The sequence below is a fragment of the Lissotriton vulgaris genome, chromosome 9, assembly GCF_964263255.1.
Source record: "Lissotriton vulgaris chromosome 9, aLisVul1.2, whole genome shotgun sequence".
In the NCBI taxonomy this organism is placed as follows: Eukaryota; Metazoa; Chordata; class Amphibia; order Caudata; family Salamandridae; genus Lissotriton; species Lissotriton vulgaris.
In genome coordinates this window covers 60,362,334-60,383,310 of record NC_141697.1, presented here as the reverse complement: position 1 = coordinate 60,383,310, position 20,977 = coordinate 60,362,334, and positions in this window count along the sequence as shown.

Sequence of the window (20,977 nt, the reverse complement as noted above, 5' to 3'; positions counted from 1 at the left end):
TCTCTGAATTACGCAATGCGTTGTGTTCGGCTCCTGTGTTGGGTACTCCTGACTACAGTAAGCCTTTCACATTGTATGTCCACGAGAGAGAGGGATGTGCATTGTCAGTCTTGATTCAGCAGTTTGGCAATAAGCAACGCCCATGTGCATACTTTTCGTCGACTTTAGATCCGGTAGCTAGAGCGTTGCCGAGTTGCTTGAGAGCCACAGCGGCAGTTTCGATTCGATAGTCTGCTCGTTTGGTTATGGACAACCCGTTAGTGGTTATGGTTCCACATGCAGTAGATACCTTGTTGAACCGTACCAGGACACAGCATTTAACTAGTGCTCGGTTGTCAGGTTACGAGTTGACGTTGTTAGCGAGTCATGTGCACATTAACGATGCAACACGTTGAATCCAGCCATGTTGTTGCCAATTTCAGTTGAGACAGATGATAGTGAAGAACAGCATGACTGTTTTCTGAGAACTGAAGAAGAAACGAAAGGGAGAGTAGACCTTAGGGACACTCCTCTTCCTGAGTGTGATGGTACTTTGTGGGTTGATGGTTCGTGCTTTAAGTTGCCGAATGGTGATACGACTGCGGCATATGCTGTTACGACTTTGCATATGATTGTTGAAGCTGCACGTATTCCACATAATTCAGCACAAGCAGCAGAGTTGATTGCATTAACGAGAGCATGTGTGTTGGCGAAAGGAAAACGAGTGAATGTGTATACAGATAGCCAATATGCCTTTGGCGTGGTTCATAGTTTTGAACGTTTGTGGCGTGAGCGTGGGTTTTTGACTTCGCATGGGACGAAGATCCAGCATGGACAGTTGGTGAATGAACTTCTTGAATCACTTACTTTGCCATTACAAGTAGCGATCATCAAATGCAGTGCCCATAAAAAAGTTACGGATAATGTTGGTTGCGGAAATGCATTTGCAGATGAAGTTGAGAAAGAAACTGCGAGAAATGTGATGAGCCAAATGTATGTTGCGGGTCCGACGAGATGGGTTCCAGAGAAGAGTATGTGTGAAGATACGATTGAGAGTGTGAAATCCATTCAAGCTGCAGCTACAGAGAAAGAGTTAAATGAATGGAGAGAAAGCAAGGGTAAATTGGATGCGGATGGTTGTTGGACTGATTTGTCTCAGCATCAAAGATGGTTGTTGCCTAACGCGTATGTGCTTCCGGTTGTTACAATGGCTCATGGAATGGCACATATCAGTGTGAAAGGGATTTGCAAGTTGTTGGCTCCGGTTTGGCAGAATGCAGGAATTCCAAGATGTGCAGAGAACTTGGTTAAGAACTGTATGGTGTGCTTGATGTACAATCCTGGTAAGGGAACTCCAACACCAGCTGGTCATTTTGCTCCTCCTACGTATCCATTCGAGGCTTTGCAGCTAGATTTTTTCCACATGGAAAGATGCAACAACTTGAAATATGTTTTAGTGGTTCTTTGCTCTTTTTCTAGATGGGTTGAAGCTTATTCCCTTAAGGACAATACTGCCTTGTCTACAGCGAAAGTTCTGCTAAAAGAGTTTTTCCCTAGATTTGGAATGTTGAGAATTATCTGGAGTGACAATGGGAGTGAATTTGTGGGTCAAGTCATGAAGAGAGTGTGTGCAGGACTAGGTATTCGGCAGAAGTTCCACGCTGCAAATCACCCCTAATCAGCTGGTTTAGTTGAGTGCTATAACGGCACTCTTAAATTGAAATTGGCCAAAATCCAAGCGAGCACTGGTCTACAGTGGCCAGATGCTTTGCCTTTAGCGCTCCTGTCCACAAGAATGACTGTGCATTCAAGAATGGGTCTGAGCCCTTATGATGTTGTCTTTCGTCGCCCAGCTAACATTTGGGGTGTGCCAAGGCCAACTAGATTTAGTGAGATTGAGTTCCCTGTGTTGCTTGACTACTTGCGCGAACTGACGACTAAATTGCGTGTTTTACACCAACAAGGTGCATGAAAGCCTACCACAAGCTTCAGAAGATCCAGGCCACACTATTGAACCTGGTTCATGGGTCTTCATCAAGAATTTCCAGCGGAACAAGAACGATCAGCCCGGCTGGACAGGACCCTTCCAAGTCCTTCTGTCTACACGTTCTGCGGTCCGAGTACAAGGCAAGCGAGACTGGATCCACTGCGTACACTGTAAGCGCGCACCATTGCCCTTACCGTACAATAAGTGGGTCCAGGAGGGACTTCCAGACTCTGAAACAGAAACTGTTCCACGATTTTTGCCATTCAGCGGTGCTCGTCTGATTGGTACGAACTCTGAGAGACAAAGTGACGATCTTTTGCAAGAAGCTGTGCCACCTTTGAATCGATTGAATACTACTGAGCCTGATTTGTTGTTTAAAGATCAAGAATTGCCTGGAAGAAGCCGCTATAATTTGCGACCGAGAGCCATGGACAAATAAAAAAATAAATAACGTTTTTATGTTTTTTTTGTTTGCAGATTAACTCTCCACCGAGGATCTACTCATTTTTGTTTTTCGAACCGCCATCCGGGTTCAGCTGTAGGGTCGCAGTTGCCAAAAGTCTTTGGAGCGCAAGCCTGAGACACTAGGTCGAGGGTTCTGGTTGGCCTAAGGGATTTGCCCTGGGTTGACAGAGGCATTCCTTAGCATAGAACACCCTACCATCGCGAGCAGCATATTTAGTTTAGGATGGATTTCTTCGAGTTGGAGAGACCTGCACGGACAATGATTTTTAGAAAGAAGATATGTAAATTAATCTCAAAGAAACGTTTTCTAATACCGTGTGTATTTTTGCTATTGAGTTTGATGACATTCATAATTGGTTATGTGACACTTAAAGTAACGTTTGTTCCCACTGTGCAACCTACACCTCCACCTACTATTTCTTCTCATTCTTTTCACCCTTTGCCTGAACATGAGGTAGTTAGACGTTTGAAATTTGCTAATAATTCCATTATTCAACTTTTGCACCAACACCAGTTAGTGATGAACACGACAAACTGTTAGATTTGTGGTCTAATGCCCCATACGACTGATAAGGGTATTCCGTATTTAGTTTTGCCTTTTAGTTTGAATGGTTCGATTTGGGCTTACAGAACGATGTTTATTTATGCCCATAGTGTTTATCCCTTACGTTCACCGAAGGATAACCCGAAGAATAGTGCTGTTGCAAGAGGCATAGTCGACATGGTTAAAGGGACTAATGCCGTTGAAACTATTCCGATAGATGAGAAGCAACCCTATAGTGGTTGGGATATTACTGGATATCGAGTTAGTCTGAGTGTTAACCAGCGAGCGAAAAGTTCTCCACCGATTTGGATAGTGCCCCATCAGGGTCGCTATTGTCTGCAGGGTTATGGCAAGAATCCGAGAGCTCAGTTAGGGAAGAGCGTTTGTACTGATACTTACGTATTTACGTCTCAGTCTTCCCCAGCATTTTTAGCTGCTACGGGGACCTACTTTTTCTTTCCTGTTGCCTCCCACTTTTACAGCTGCGGCAGATTACCATAAGACGAGAGTTGCTAGAGGTGTCTTTAGCCAAGAAGACACTGCAGGGTAAGAGTTGGGAGATTTCTTTAAGGGTTTTCTGCCGTTCTGGGGACCGATAGCTAATAGCAGGAATATTCGCCAGTTGACGAGAGTGGTTGAGTCCACCATAATCGAAACTGCTGGTGCCCTAAGTAACTTGACTGCTGAGCTCCAGTCGGATAGACTTATGGCCCTTGATGTCATACTAACAGATCGAGGTGGAGTTTGCAAGCTGATTAAATCGAGCTGCTGCGTTTTCATTCCAGACAACGCTCCGTCAGTTTTCCAGGCCATTTCCAAGCTACATAAGATCTCCAATTCTGTCCATTTGGACAAAGGAGATTGGTCGTTGATGGGATGGTTATTGGGATTGATATCCACTTGGGGTTGGAAGATTCTGATGGTCATTGGGATGGTCTTAGCTATCCTTTTCCTGTTCTGTCTCTGTGTACAGTGTGCTCCTGCTATTTGTGGCCTCTGTGCTACTGTGTGTGCAAAGAGACCTGTCCAGAGAGAGGTACTAAGTAATAGGATGATGCTACAGCAACATATCGATGATCTGATGAAGATAGATCCGGATTCAGATTGACATGGGTTTGGGTCTGTTGCCTATGTAAGGGCAAAAGGAGGTCTGTAGTTCCGTGGTTCGTGAGTGAGGTTCGGTGGTTCCAAACCCGTACAATAAAAGTCGACGGAAATAGACGATTTAGGTGTCAGCAGACCGCAAATGGCGAGTGTAGCGTGTACGAGTATTTTTGCATGAATCGATCTATGAGAACACAACATATTTGGGGATTTCGTTCGAACCTTCGGGTTCCATTTTGTGTACCGTAGCCATTTTGAGTGGTTGCCCTCACATAGGCCATGAATGCGGCCGAACGAGTCCTTGAGACACGTATGCCTTAGCTGACTTTTGAATGACCTGGACGAACTGACTCCTTGCCCGAGGCTGACCTCGCTGAGCCAGTTCCTTGTTAAACAGCTGGAGAGCTAAAGATCAAAGAGCAGGACATGCCCGAGTTTATGGTACACTGCTCCCACCTTTCTATCTCACTTCCAATCTGTTTCTGCCTATCCTTTATGACATAATCACTGATTTGGGTTGAGGGTTTTATGATGGGTTTGTCCGGCCTGATCCGACAAGAAATCTGGAATGTGCTTGGTAATTTCTGGTGGGCTGGACAACGGAAAGTGGGATTGTCGTCATACGCTACTTTTAAATTGTCACATTATCATTGATCAATTTGTAGGAACTCAATGCTAATTTAGAATGTTGCCTTAGGCTTGATTTTTGGCATAAAAGACCATGCTCCGCTCATTGAATTTGTGCAGTCTCTAGCGAACCACACATATGTGCTTCGTAGATCTCTGTTCCTGGTTGCAACTTGCAGCCAATAAACTTTGGTCTTTGACGTCATCAAGAAGTATCCCGTGTCTCTGTTTGCCAAAGCAGGGGAACTCGAAGGCGTCGGGCGTTCTCCCTGACGCCCCTGGGTTCTAAAACCCGGTCCTTCACGAGTCCTCTTCCGGCAGATCTATGCTAGAACAGTATACTCAGTGGTAATGATCGGTGAACTCCTTTGCCTGCGGGTCGTTTATGACCTCTCTCTGTTCACCTACAATCTTGGGAACCAAACAGTTCACCAGGTCTCTCCTATTGAGCCAGGCAAGTAGCTTGCCTGCTTTGTCACCCAGATCATAGATCTTGCCTTCTTTTTCCCTCCCCAGCGTTTTAGCCATGTCTGTGGCGATGGACCTGTATTCCTCCCTTTTGAGTTGGAGCACGTGTTGCATCTCATCTGTAATTTCCCTGTCCCACTCCTCCTCCAGCCGGAGGATATCTCTCCACTTGGATCAGGTCCTTCGCCCTTTAATGTTAGTATATTTAGGAAGCGTTTCTGTAGCCACATTTTTCCGACTTAAAGGATTTGCTGAAAGAACTACCTGTTTCTGAAAGTTCTGGGAATTCTGTCACTTTTTCTAAATATTGAATGATTGCACAACCTAACTCAACTGTCAACTAACTAAAAAGGAGTATGTGTGCAGTTTGAGTAAAGAGGAGCATGAATTTATTAAGGAATATAATGAAAGGAGAGTGAAAATTGTGATAGAATGAAATATGGGAGCAAATTTAGACAATCGATTGAGGTTGAACATTAATTTAGGAATACAAATTTGCACCCAAAATTGTGAATGGAAACCGAAAGAAAGGGTGAACTATGAATTATGAAGGGTGCATCATAAGCCAACAGATGTTAGGTCAATGGAGAGTGCTGGAAAGAGTGAGTGTGAAAGCAGTGTGAAAGGAGTTATGTTGTTAGTGGTGAATTTCTGATTGGTAAAGATATTTTCATATATGTGTGGAAAGACTGCCTATTTTAACCTGCATCATAATGGTTGGGCAGTTGCTACCCTACTTTGGTGTCCCCGAGGGTTTACCATGTGAATGAGATGAGGGATGCTGCTGGTTTAAAGAGAGAGCCTCTAGGTTTTGAACAAACACGACCTTCTAATGACAATCCCGGAGGGCTATGCATTGCACAGATTTGACAGAGCTAAGCGAAGGGGTGGAGGATTGGTGATTCTCTACCAGTGGCATCTTACCTGTCGTATTAATGCTCTCTCTGAACCATCTGACCCCTTCCAGGTACTGCATTTCTTTATCTCCTCATCTCCATTAGCATCCTTTGTAGGCCTTCTTATTTATAGGCCCCAGGCCCTAGATCACATTTTAGCAGTGACCTGTTCAGAATCCTGGAGCCATATGTTGGCAAGCCCCACTTTACTATTTTAGGGGACTTAAACTTTCACTTAGATGACCTCACCTCTAAAGACACCTCTTCCTTGGTCGATCCCCTAGAAGCTTGTGGCTTTTCTCAACTGGTAAAAGGTCCAACTCACCGGGCAGGCCACACGCTGGATGGGGTTTTCTCCAACGATCCCAGGGTTAAGACGAGTACTCCTGAACCTCTGGTCTGGACAGACCACCTGGCAGTACCTATAGAACTGACCCTTTCTAACTCAGACCCATCCAAGAAGGGACAGGCTCAGGGAGAGGGTAAACGGAACTATAAAAACATCACTAATGATTCCCTGGCCCCTCTCATTAGTTCTGTCTCTCTGCCGTCAGACCCAGAGAAGGCAGCACAAAAACTTGCCAATTCCATCGCTGGAGCAATAGATGTTCTAGCTCCAGCTATGCGCCGATATTCAGCGAGGCGCAGGCCCTCCGCCCCCTGGTTCACTGAGCCACTTAGGCTGATGAGACAGGGATGCAGGAGGCAGGAGAGAAAATGGAGGAAAACATGGGACACTATGGACAGAGAGACTCATAAACGACTGTTAGGTGAATATAAGGCCACAGTCATCAAGACAAAGCAAGAATTCTTCTCTGACCTTACAACTTCCCTCACCTCATCGAAGGAGCTGTTTAAGGTAGTGGATTCCCTCTGCTCACTACAAGTTCCCGATCCAGTGATAGGATTGCAGGAGCTCTGTGACAAGATCTCAACTTTTTTCTATGCTAAAATCAATGAGATCTCCGTTAATCTGGAAATGCAGAAAAAATCACTTGGGAACCACACTATCCAGGCTCTCACAAACTTAGAAGCCTGGTCTAAAGATCCTGCCAAGACCCTCTCTAACTTCCCACCGATCTCCCTTGATAACCTTAACTCACTGTTGAACAGGACCAAATCTTCCTCTCCTTTGGACCCCTGTCCTCTCAAAGTGATGAAGGAGTGTAGGGACACATTACTCCCTCCCCTATTGGAGGTAATGAATAGTGCCCTGTTGCAGGGGGTTTTTCCTTCAGTCTGGAAGAAAGCGATTGTCAAGCCGCTACTTAAAAAGCCCTCCCTTGACCCCGCAATCTTAAAAAATTTCAAACCCATCTCCTTACTTCCTGCCCCCACCAAAATGCTTGAGGCCCACCTGAACTCGCACTTGTCTGCCTTCCTGGACTCCTCTGGGTTTTTAGATTAGACCCAGCATGGGTTCAGGAAACTCCATAGCACGGAGTCTGCGCTCACTATGGTGACAAACAACATCAGAATGAAAGTGGACCAGGGACAGACAACGCTGCTGGTCCTACTCGATCTGACCGCAGCATTCGACACCCTATCTCCCTCGATCTTAACATCTCGTTTGAGGGAGATAGGAGTGGAAGGGCCAGCTTTGAGCCTTCTGTCCTCTTTTCTAGACCTTAGAGAACAGAGGGTCAAACTGGGAGAATACCTCTCCCCTGCTAAATCTCTGCAATGTGGGGTACCACAGGGGTCGGCTTTAAGCCCGACCCTATTCTACATTTATGTGGCCCCTCTAGCGAGATTAGTAAAAGCGCAGGGAATGGATGTGGTGTCGTACGCAGACGACACTCAGATCATGGTGTCGCTGGCCCAATCGGTTAGCGCCTCCGCGTTCAGCTTCAGGAGTTGTATGCAATCAGTCTCTGACTGGATGATACTCAACTCCTTGAGGCTAAATGGCGATAAGACCGAGGTGCTGATCTTTGGAAGGGACCAGGATGTGTGGTGGCCTCCATCCTTGGGAACCTGCCCGGTCCCCTCTCATTCAGCTAGAAACCTTGGGGTCATTTTTGATACCTCGCTGGCAATGACCCTTCAGGTCAATAGAACGGTCGCCACCTGTTGGGGAGTTATCAAAATTCTCAGACGAATAGTGCATTATCTTTCCCCGCAAGCTAGGAAACAGACAGTGGTTGCGTTGGTCGGTTCAAGATTGGACTATTGCAACGCACTGTGTGCAGAGATCAATAAGGGACTGATCCAACGCCTCCAAACAGTACAGAATGCGGCAGCAAGATTTGTACTAGACATTCCTTGCTCTTCCTCTGCGACACTAGCCAGAAAGAGCCTCCACTGGCTTCCTATAGAGCACCGTATCTCCTTTAAAATCATTTGTCTAGTGCATAGGGCTCTGAGAGCTGGAACATCTGATGGGTTGGGATCACTTCTCTCTGGCTATGTCCCCAGCAGATGTTTACGTTCATCACAACTGAATCTCTTGGTGATCCCTCGGACTAAGAAGACTAGATGGGGAGGAAGAGCTTTTTCTACAGTTGCCCCTCGTCTTTGGAATGCACTCCCCTTGGAGCTTAAGTCCTTATCCTCACTGCCCCTCTTCAAAAAGACCCTCAAAATATGGTGTTTCAGGAAAGCCTACTAGTAATTAGCTCTCTGGTCATGCAAACATTTTGGTTAGGCGCTTTGATGCCCATTGGGCTGAGTACATGCGTTATAAATTTGCTTTCATTTCATTTCATATTATTAGATGTGTTAGGGGCTATGATTCCATCTATTGGAGTGGGAATGAATGATGTGAATATTAGAAGACTGCCTATGCTTTTAGATCACCTTCCTTCTAACACTGCTGGAGCATGAACCCAGGTCAATGACGATTTAATCTCTATGTGCACCATTGTTATGTAAAACTGTCTTACACAAGACATTCTTCTCGCAAAGGATGGTGGAGATTGCATTGGCTTTCAAAGTGAGAGAGTGCTGTCCCTTCAGTCCAGATGAAAGTAAGTTTATTAACACGTATGTTAATAATCTTACTAATATTTCTTGTTAAAACAAAGCTTTTAAAGAGTAGGGTTTGTGGCAATCAGTGGGGGCCAAATGTATCAACATCCTGATTTGCGATTCTCAAATAGCGATTTTTCAGAATTTGCTATTTGAGAATTTCAAATAGGGATGTATGTAAACAATCGCAATTTTTTTGCGATTTCATAATATTCCTTAATTGCGATTTGCAAATTGCGAATCGCAATTAAGGAATACTTTCCCATTAATTTCTATGGGCCAGGAGGCCCATAGGAATTAATGGGAAGTTATTCTCAATTTGCGATTTGCAATTTGAGAATCGCAAAGTGAGAATAATTTCAAGGGTGCAGGGGTGTCAAAAGGACACCCTGTTGCACCCCTGAAATAAGCATGAGTGTCACATGTGGGGCACATACATGCCCTATGGGCATGTATGTGCTTCAAATTGCACTTTGAAAAATGCAAAAAAGTGCATTTTTCAACGAAATCGCAAATTACCACCAAGTTGGTGGTAATTTGCGATTCCTTAAGGCCAAATTTCGGAGTTTGCGAATGCAATTTTGCTTGATACATATGGCCGTGGGTTCCTGGTTTGGGGAGACTGGTTAGGGCTGTAAAAGGGTTGGTCAGTGGTATGATAGTTTGGAAGGGGACATACTGAGTGTTATTCCAACAACTATAATTATGTGTTAATTTGTGCAATTGGTCTGTTTCTCTCGTTCACATATTCTGAATTAATAATTTCAAAATGTGGGTGCCAAAAGGAGATGGTATCCAAGAGGAAAGGTTGCGAGATGGAGATGGAAGATCCCAGAGATGGAGTTTATGAGCAGCTTAAAATATTGGAGAAATCGAGACAGATGTACCTGAAAGTAATGCAGCCTGTATGGTAAATAGTTTGGGGTTTTGGTGATGCTAAAATCAGCAGCAGGGGAAGTTGTTTGCTCTTTTATTCCTTTAAATCACAAAGTTTGCTCTGAAATCTCTGGATGACATTAGGTCAGAAGGGTCAAATCAATATTCATGTAGTCGGTTAATGCTGAGGTGTTGGGGTTAAATGATGGTTTATAGCTTTGTAATGTGATTTGTTGAAAATGTAATTCTTTGCTTGCACCATGATGAGCTTGTAGTTTCAATGTTGTCTTATGGAGAAAATGGCTGTATCAGCTTGTAAGGTGATTTAAGCCTTTAGATTTGGGCGAGCCAAAGAAGACTTTCCCAACCTCTAGGGATGCTGTCCGATTTCTTGATGGTGTTGCTGCACATTTGAGACTTTGGGACTGAATTAGCATTCAGCAGATCAGTTACTAAACCAGAAACCTGCCAGATGTCCCATTCGCCATATTACAAATGCCTTAGGATATAATGGACGTTTAATACGGCAGACAGGAGAGTCGCCACTTTTTTTGTATTTGTTCTATTCACTGAGATCCTTCAAGGGAATGTTTATGCATTTAAATGAGACTATTGCTACATCTACATTTTAATATGTTTGTACCTTTCAAATTTATGTAATAAACATTCAAGGTTTTCTAAATTCCACTCTAGAACTCACTTCAGGAGTCAGTCCTCTCTTATTGACTGAATTTTAAATGCTGATTTGAACCTTGTTTCTGGGACACATTGCCTCATGATTCTAGATTAATACCGTTCCAGATCCATGAGTGACGTCATAAGGATTTTGGGGGCCCTGGGCAAGATATATTTTGGAGTCCCATGTTTTGGAACAATTGAATTAAACATTAAACTTTCAGAAACTAAGGCGGAAAGCTTTAAGGGCATATTTACAATTACTGGCGCATCCCTGCAAATTAGCAGGGATGCGCCAGTAATTGTGCACCATGCCTCCGCCACCCATGATGCGCAGCATTTACAATGCGGTGCACCATGGGGCAAAAACGGCACAGATGCGTCACGCATCTGGGCCGTAAAGATGTCGCATTGCTGGAGTTGCGTCGCATGCGCGACGCAGCTCCAGCAATGCTCTGGGGGGCCCATTCTACTAATGCTGCGTCAAGCCTTATGCCTGCTTCAAGCAGGCGCAGGGTTTTGATGTAGCATTGGCCTAAAAGTGACTGAGTGAAAGCTTGTAGATTTCACTCAGCTACTTTTAGGAGGCTTTCCTGCGCCGGAACGCCCCCCCCCCCCTGCACCGGAACACCTCCTTAAGGCGCAGGGCTTTACAACGTGACGCATCTCCCAGATGCGTCACATTGTAAATAGCCCGCACCATGGCGCATCTTTTGCGCCGCCGCTGCATCACAAAAGTGACGCAACGGCAGCGCAAAAGAGCCGCAAGGGGCTTGTAAATCTGCCCCTAAGTCTCTTGTGTCCCCATCCAAATACTTCCAAAAGAAAGCATGACTGTAAACAGGCTCAGCCATTTCTTTTTGTGGCTGGATCTGGTATTTTTAGGTCTGGAATTGTATCCTTCACATAATCACATTGTTTCTGCCCACTTCAGCACACATCATTAGGCAAAGGGTCAGCCCGCTTCAGCTAAACGTGAGTAACATCATTCTTCCATTGCACAAGAAGCACAGCCGCACACAAAATAACCTCCTTCAGTGCCAGGGACTACAATTGCAATGTGTGCTTTTTGAAACGAAAAAATATTTTTGCTTTTAGTCACTATTCCTTTTTTTAGATTGACGAGGGTTTGGCAGCTTCCCTACCAATAAAGTTTTTCAAAAACCGTGACAAAACCAAACATGCATGTATGAGGCCAAAGGGCTGGCTATCAAAGAGTGACCTGTCTCTTTTCTTTTTTTTATTAGATTTATGAGGGTCTGGCAGCTTCCTCAACAATAACATTTCGCAAAATCCAGGACGTATCAAAGGGCGCATTGACAGAAGCCAAAAGACTGGCTGCCAAAGAGTGACCTTTTGGCTTTGCCAATGCTCATTTTGACTTGCAGCAACACTATTTTATGTGGAATTCAGCGTTTAACCTGTTTGTTCCTCCCATTGCAGAAAGGACACAGTAATTGTGAATTGATGAATGTTTAATGGACTTGTGCATAATATTAATATAATACTTATACACATAGCACTTGAAATTAAAATTATAGCTTTATTTGTAGAATATTTGTAATCACAAATACACCCCATTCACCACTGCTGCTCTTGCTATTAGAGTGAAAATCAAAGTTCTGCTTTGTGATGTTCACCATTATATCAAGTGCAACCTGATAGTTTAGTCCTTATTTCCACTCTAGTGCCTTGTCCCGCCTCTTGCATTTCTATGTAGGCACTTCTTTATCCAAGCAGTTACCCACGAGACTGCTAAGACATTGGAGGGTGCAGGAGACAGCCAGAAAAAGACAGAGAGATATAGGGGAAAGTATTGCACAATTGGAGAAGTAGAGGTAGAAGGGAGGTGGAGACCGAGGTGAGGTGAAAAGATAAGTGAGGGAGGAAGAGTCATAAGATAAAAAGAGAAATGAGGAATACAGAGAGGTAGAAGGATGGAGCAGAAGGTACAGAAAGAGAGCAACAAAGATACATAAAGTTTTAGAGAATTTCAAAGAGGTAGAGCAAGCTAGAGAGGGGGAGAAACAATGTAGAGACAGTGAGAGAACTGGGGTTCACTGAGGGATGAAGTGAAGAGAGGTGAAGTAGAAAATTAGATGAGTTAAATGAAGGTAAAGGCAGATGGAAATAGAGACTAGAACTGCTGAGCGATACAACGAGAGAGGAAAAGTAGAGAGAGGCAGAGAAGTGTGAGGTAGAACGAGGGGGAAAATATGCGAGGTACAGAACAGCGGATCAGGTGAAGAGAGCAGTGAGGCAGAGATAGGGATGTAGGGTCCAAAGAAAAGGAAACATTCAGAGGAATTAGAGACATAGGTGAGGTAGAGAAAGAGGTGAGGTTGATAGAAAGTTGGAGCAAGGGATGGTATTATAGAGAGGTGATATATAGAGTCAGAGGTAGAGACAGGATGAGGTACAGAGATGAATAAACACAGAGTGGAGAGAGAGAGAGGCAGATGTGCTAGAAGGGTTGAGATTCAGGCGTAGAGTGAGATGTGAAAGAAACAGTAGAGTTAGTAATGGAGAAAAAGAGGAAGATGCAGAGAAACCGATGGAGGGAGAAAGGAGCAAGGTAATGAGAGATGTGAGGGAGATGAAGTAGAGGTAGAAAGAGATGAAGGGACAGAAGAGGTGGACAGGTACCCCCTTTGACAAGGGAAACTTTCCTGCTTCTGCTTGCCAGGATCAAGTCAGGATCCCCTTCTGACATCTGTCACGCACATATCCTGAGTCAGATTTTTTCTGCCTGCCCTCTGCCCCCCCCCTTATTTTCCACAATGACTCTCTAGCGCAGGGCATTGTCCCGGACTATCATAAGTCAGCTACAATAATCCCTATATTAAAGAAGCCCGGTGCAGATCCCACTTCCCTTTCTAACTACCGCCCCATCTCCCTTCTCCCGTTCCTGGGCAAAGTCCTAGAATGCCACGTCACTAAAGTTCTAATGGCCACATGCATCATTGTTGCCGTTTGCGATTCCTAAATTGCGAAAATTAAGGAATCGCAATTTAGAAATCGCAAACGGCAATGCATGAATAATTCGCATTTATTTTTGCGATTCGGTATTTTTCCTTAATTGCGATTCACAATTTGCGAAACGCAATGAAGCAAAACCCTTCCCATTCATTCCTATGGGCCAAAAGGCCCATAGGAATGAATGGGAAGGCATTCACATTTTGCGAATTTCATTTTGTGAATCGCAAAAAGTGAATGCAATTTCAAGGGTGCAGGGGGGGTTTCAAAAAACCCCTCCCTGAAACCCTGAAATTTAACTTTAAGTGCAATTTACACACACACAAGACCCAAGGACATGTGTGTGTGTAAATTAAAACTTTCAAATATGAAACTAGTGCATGTTTGAAAGTTTTTTGTAAATTAGCATGAAGTTCAACTTCATGATAATTTACCCCTTCCAAATTGCGAATTCGCAATTTAAAAATAATCATGCATTGCATTTAAGAAATCTGAAATTGCGATTTCTTAAATGCAATCGCAATTTTAGAAATCGCAACATGGTTGCGATTCCTAAATTGCGAAATGCATGATGCATTCCAAATTAGTCAATTGCATTCGCAAACGGCCAAAAATTGCGATTCGCACCGTTTGCGAATGCAATTGACTTTGATGCATGTGGGTATTAGTGTGTTTGTTGAGGGCAGTGGCTGCTTAGCCCCCTGCCAGGCGGGCTTTCGCCCGTCCCATTCTACCAAAATGGTAGTTCTTTTTGTTATGGACAAGCACAGAGAGGGGATGGACGCCAATCTGCCCCAGGCGCTGGTCCTCCTTGATTTGTCCGTCGCCTTCAACACGGTTGATCATTCCATCCTTCTTACCCGTGTTGAGGCGGCTGGCATAGGGGGACCTAACCTGGCCTGGCTCACCTCCTTTTTGAAGGACCGCACGCAGGCCGTCCATCTGGCCGACTTTTCTGCGCCCTCACACAAAGTCCTATGTGGTGTTCCTCAAGGCTCCTCCCTCTCCCCCTCTTCTTTTTAATTTATATATTTCTCCCCTCATTTTTGCTCTACAGCAGATGGAGGTCACTGTATTCAATTATGCCGATGACCTCCAGCTCATCTTTACCCTTTCCTCTTCCCTTGAGTCCATTCAAAATTTCCAATCTGTTATGATCTTCATCAGGGACTGGATGAACTGCAATTACCTTAAGTTAAACCCTGATAAAACCGAATTGGTACCTACAGGTGGCAGCTCCAGTCCCTGGACCCCTTTGTTTGGGCCCCCCTCCCTGGGTACCTCTCCCTCACCCTCTCCCTCAGTTAAAACACTAGGGATAAAACTCAATAGTCACCTCACCTTGCACTCCCAGATTAGCTCTGTGGTCTCATCTTGTTTTTTGACTCTACGCACTATCCGTAAGATATCACGGTTCTTTTCCTTCTCCGCCTTAAAACTTATTCTTATGGTCATGTCACGTCTTGACTCTGGCAAAATTTTGTACACTGGTGTTCCTGCCTATGATCTTCGGCGCCTTCAACTGGTCCAAAATCAAGCTGCCCGACTCATTTATAATCTCTCTAAATCACACCATGTCACTCCCTTACTCAAGGCCCTGCATTGGCTCCCTATTCGGGAACGTGCCCTCTTCAAGATGGGCTGCACGACTTTTCAGGCCCATGCAGGCACTGCTCCAGCCTTTATCAATTCTGAGATTAAAATCTACAATCCCAGCAGAGAGCTGCGCTCTTCTACCCAGTCCCTTCTTTCCGTTCCTCGTTTTAGGAAGAAAAAACTTGAGGGCGTTAGGTTTTCCATCCTTGCCCCCACCTTTTGGAACTCCCTTCCCCCTATTGTTAGATCTTCTGCTTCTTACCCTCAGTTTCGCAAAGCATTGAAGACCTTTTTGTTTTCACAAGCCTTTCTGCCCTAGTGGCCTTCCCTAGCTCCCCTGGGTCTGTATCCTCAGCGCCAAGAAACCGCCTGGTAGTCGTGCGCTTAATAAGTATCTTAACTTCAACTTCAACTTCAGGTAAGGCAGCAAGTGAATGAAGAGGTACATTGAGTAGTAGTGAGAGAGGGCAGTGGGGCTGAGAGAGATCAGAAAGTGAGAGAAAGGTGAGGTTGAGAGAGAAGTGAGAGAGAGGTGAGGGAAAGTGTGTGGTGAGGTAGGGAGAGATACGGTACAGATAGACGAAGAGAGTCAGAGCTGTAAGGTAGAGAGAGAGATGAGGCTGAGAGAGTTGAAGGAGATGAGAGAGAGATTCCTGGATGTGAGATGGAAAAAATAGCCCTGAGGTAGACTCAGGGGTGCATTAGGGAGAGAGTTGAGGAACAGAGAGGGATTACAGACTGATAAGTATAAAGGTAGGGAAAGAGAAAGATCAAAGAAAGAGGTAAAGAGAGAGGGGTGAAGTGGAGGAGGTGATGTGACATTAGGAGAGATGTATGTCACAGAAAGATTTCTTTTTTAATTTAACTGCCTTAAATGTAATTTCCTATGGCTGGGAGGGCTATGGTTAGCAAGCCTGCCTTACAAACTAAGGGACACATTTATCAAGGCTTGTGTCACCCTTGCTCCACGAAAGGTAATGCAAGTGTGGCGCAAAACCTAGAATGATATTTGCCACGGTTGCGTGGGAACACCTACGCTTCACCCATGAAACGCCTCACTGGGGCAAAGACTGGTAAACCTGGCAATGCATCCAAATTCCACGCCTTCCCAGGGGAGTAGTAATGAGGAGAAATATCTCTGTTTCTCCTCATTCTTTCCTCTTTCTATGTGTGCTGCACTCTGCAGCACACACAGAAATAGGAATATGCCTCAGAGGAGTGTTTTGTGCAGGAAGGTGTCCCTTTCTGCACAAATACAATCATGCCTGCAATACAGGCTCCCTTGCGCCATAGTGCAAGGTTGACTGTGTTGGCACTAGGCAGTAGATTGTGCACCACAATATCGAAAAGATGGGAACGGGGAGCAGAAAAAGATGTCCAGTACCCGAGCTTCCAAGAACACGTATGTAAAACACAAGGGAGTAGCTGTTTCTAAAGGAATAAAGACATGTGGGGGGGTGGGGGGCAGGGGCTTTTATTCTTCAGAAAGGATGTTAAAGTAGGGGGGAGTTTCCTTATTTAGAAGTGTTGCCCTCACACACCTGTGACGGTGTCATGTTTCATCATTGGGCGTTTGTACTCCTCGTGGGTTCGGCGCTGCAATACCTCGCGGGCCCCGCAAGAGGGCTCTTTGGCGGAAATCTTTTAAAGTTAAAAACACTAAGTATGAGCGGAAAATCCGTTCCGCTCGCGGATTTTGCGAATTTTCGGTAAATTCGCGATCCGCGAACTCCCGCGAATTTACCGAGAATTCGCAAATCCGCGAGCGGCGGATTATTCCGGGGGCAAAAGTTGAAGCCTGGCCTGTTGTAACTATTTTACGATGGCGCCGGCAAGCTGCCAGCGCCATCCTAAAATAGTTACTAAGTTAGCTTCAACAGGAAGCTCTAATAGATAAAATAAAGCAGGTGCTCGATTTTATCTATTAGAGCTTCCTGTTGAAGCTAATTTAGTAAGTATTTTAGGATGGCGCTGGCAGCTTGCCGGCGCCCTCCTAAAATATTTACCATGCCCTTCCTGTGACTCATTCATCAGCCCAAAAACAATCGTGAGCGTCGTCGAGGCAGGTGTGCCTTCTTCACAAATCTACCGTGGAAAATCAGCTGTGATGCTGGATAGAGGCTTTTGCATCCGTGACTTTCACGAGCGCAATACCCGTGCTGTTTCTGTGACCAGGAGCTTATTTCTCTTCATCTGCTGAACTGATCTTTCTCTGACCTTTTATACACACTAGAAGCATGTGTGAACTCGCATGGTAGCCCTGCCCGTTTGGCCCCGCCCACACACTCGCGGTGTGCACCGTCTTCCCGCCATTCACCCACTATGATGGACAGCTCACTCAAGGGACCCCTGCGCCCTTCGGGGCGATTGCATAGTAACACACACATGGTCGCTGGAACTAGTTGATGCTCAAATTCAGTGACTCATTCATTAGCCTAAAAACAATCGTGAGCGTCGTCGAGGCTGGACAGGTGTGCCTTCTTCCCAACTCTACCGTGGAAAATCAGCTGTGATGCTGGATAGAGGCTTTTGCATCCGTGACTTTCACGAGCGCAATACCCATGCTGTTTCTGTGACCAGGAGCTTATTTCTCTTCATCTGCTGAACTGATCTTTCTCTGACCTTTTATACACACAAGAAGCATGTGCACTCGCATGGAAGCCCCGCCCCAAATCCGCGGATCCGCAAATCCGCAAAATCCGCGGATCGTGGATCCGCAAAATCCGCCCATGCTTAAAAAACACTATAATGGTAATTGCAAGTGTGCAACACTGGTGAATTGGTGGGTTAAAAAGATCTGGGTCCACCAGAAGCCAAACTTTTACTTCCCAACAATGAGGGAACGCAGTTTATTCCAGGTGCAGGTGAAGTGGATTGGGTCGACATGTTTCAGGCCCTGTTGGTCCAGAAGGGATCCACAGCACTTCATCAGGGCCGAGTACAGTGTAAAAGGAAAATCTATCCCAGCCCTGATTCAGGAGAGTGAAGCTCAGGTAGTGGGTGTCAATAGATTACCCACCTGTGTCCTAGTCGGGCTAAGACTAGTAAATTAGGTGCAAGAAAAAGGGTAGATGGTCAGTCACCTAAAAAAAAATATATATCCAACCTGAAAGAGAGGTGAGAAAAAATGAGGTAAGAACATAGCCACCACAAGAGATGTGTAGAAGCTAAACAGTACCAGCATGTAATAAGAAAGACGTGTTGGAGGTGCAGTATGGTGACTATATCATTGCTACGTGTCACTCTGTCAAAAAATCAAGTATGACTGACATGCGTTCACATGCCCAAAGACACGTATTACAGTGTTAGCAGGACTACAAGGACTCACCCAACATAGCAAACACATAAATATATAAGGAGGTTGTTAGACGGGGACCTGGAGGGTCGGCCGAGGACAAGGGGAGAGGCCTCCGGTGAGGGCCGTCTCCAGCGATCGTACAGACAGGTAACTTCCCCCCCACAGATGGACACCACACAAAGATAAGTCTTGTTACCAATCTGGTATTTGAGATGAGATGATGGGTAGCTCACAATCCTCGAGCTCGGCGTTCGGGAAGGTCGGGCCGCGGCAGCGCCAGCAGGTCCCGAGAAGGTCGTAGGTAGCAACGGGCCGCGGCAGCGCCAGCAGGTCCCGACGAAGATGGTGGTTGCAAGAGGCCGCGGCAGCGCCAGCAGGTCCTCACGAGGATGATGTTTGCAAAGGGCCGCGGCAGCGCCAGCAGGTCCCACGAGGATGAAGGTTGCAGAAGGCCGCGGCAGCGCCAGCAGGCAGGACGACAGTTCACAAGGCAGGGCTGCGGCAGCGCCAGCAGTCCGTCAAGGATGAGTTCTTCACGGTGTCTCTCGACTCCAGGATACAACTGCCTTCCTGCTCTGGAGCTGCCTCAGTTATAGGTCTGGCGCCCTTTGATGTCCGGACCCTCGCACTTGGAGGTCGGGAGGTCCGGGATGAGGGAGTCCAGACACCCAGCAGGGGGGTGGAGCCAGCGCCCGGGGAGGCTGGGGGCGATCGGCACCTGGCGGGGGAGAGCCATCGACACTTCTTTCTCCCATTGACCTGCCAGGTGGTCCGTTCACCTCCTGGGTGGATGGTGGTGCCGGGATGTCGGGGCCTGGCCAGGCCCAGGGTTGGGGTCGAGCTGAGGCCACGCGGCCTCGTGGTGCAGTGTCCAAGATGGCGGCTGGGCCGGGCAATGGTGCTGACGGTGGCCCGGGCCAGTGATACAGAGATATCCGGGAGCAGGCGTCCCGTAGGGGACGGGTTGTGGGTTGCTTCTGTGGGTAGCACCTGGAGAGCCGGTGTCCGGGCCCTGTCATGCGGGGAGGGAGCGAGCCCTTCATGGGGCCTGTCCAACATGCGTCCCCCCCAGCTGAAGGCGGGGAGAGTCACCCATCCTCTTGGGGACTCTCCTCGTCGAGGCGGAAAAAGCGGGACAGGCCATCCGCGTTGGCGTGGTCTTGGCCAGGGCGATGCTCCACAGTGAAGTCCATCCCCTGCAGGGAGATGGACCATCGCAATAGTTTGGGGTTCTCCCCCCGCATCTGCATTAACCATTGCAGGGGGCGATGATCTGTTTGTACCCGGAAGTGGGTACCGAAGAGGTAGGGCCGGAGCTTCTTAAGGGCCCATACTACTGCAAAGGCCTCCCGCTCGATGGTGCTCCAGCGTTGTTCTCGGGCTAGCAGGCGTCTGCTGATGAAGGCCACCGGTTGGTCGACTCCCTCGGGGTTCAGTTGGGAGAGGACGGCCCCAATGCCATGGTCTGAGGCATCAGTCTGGACGATGAACTCACGGCTGTAGTCGGGGGCCTGGAGCACAGGGGCGGTGCACATGGCGGCCTTCAGCTTCTCGAAGGCCGCTTGACAGTCGGGAGTCCAGTCGACTCTTTTTGGCTGGTTCTTGGATGTAAGTGCCGTGAGGGGCCCCACAAAGCTGCCATAGTCCTTCACAAACCGCCGGTAGTATCCGGTGAGCCCCAAGAAGGCTCGGACCTCGGTTTGGGTGACGGGTGGCTGCCAGGACTGGATGGCAGCGATCTTGGGGGCCACCAGACCGCTTCCCACTTGGTGTCCGAGGTAGGTCACGGACCCCTGGCCAATTTGGCACTTGCTGGCCTTGATTGTGAGGCCGGCCTGTTGGAGGGCCTGCAGGACCTCTCAGAGGTGGCTGAGGTGGTCTGACCAGTGGCGGCTGTACACCGCGATATCGTCCAGGTAGGCGGCGCTGAACTCTTCGAGGCCTGCCAATACCTGGTTCACAAGTCGTTGAAAGGTGGCTGGAGCGTTTTTCATGCCGAATGGCATCACTTTGAAATGGAAGTGTCCGTCCGGGGTGGAGAAAGCGGATCGTTCTTGGGCCCTGGGGGTGAGGCCGATCTGCCAGTAGCCTGCTGTCAGGTCGAAGATGCTTAGGTAGCGGGCAGCCCCCATGCGGTCGACCAGTTCATCTGCTCGGGGGATGGGGTGAGCGTCGGTTCGGGTGACAGCGTTCAGACCCCGATAGTCGACGCAGAATCGGAGCTCGGGGGTGGTCCCCAGGGCAGCTGCTTTGGGGACCAGTACGACTGGGCTGGCCCAGGGGCTGTCCGAGGGTTCGATGACTCAGAGTGCGAGCATCTTGGAAACTTCTTCTTGGATGCAGGCGCGCACCCGATCTGGTACTCAGTACGCCCGGTGTCGGATGGGGGGACTGTCCCCAGTGTCCACGTCGTGGAGGCACCAGGGGGTGACCCCGGGGGTGAGGGAAAATAGGTCTGCAAATTGCAGCAGGAGGGCCCGACAGTCTTGGCGCTGCTCCGGGGTCAGGGCATCGGA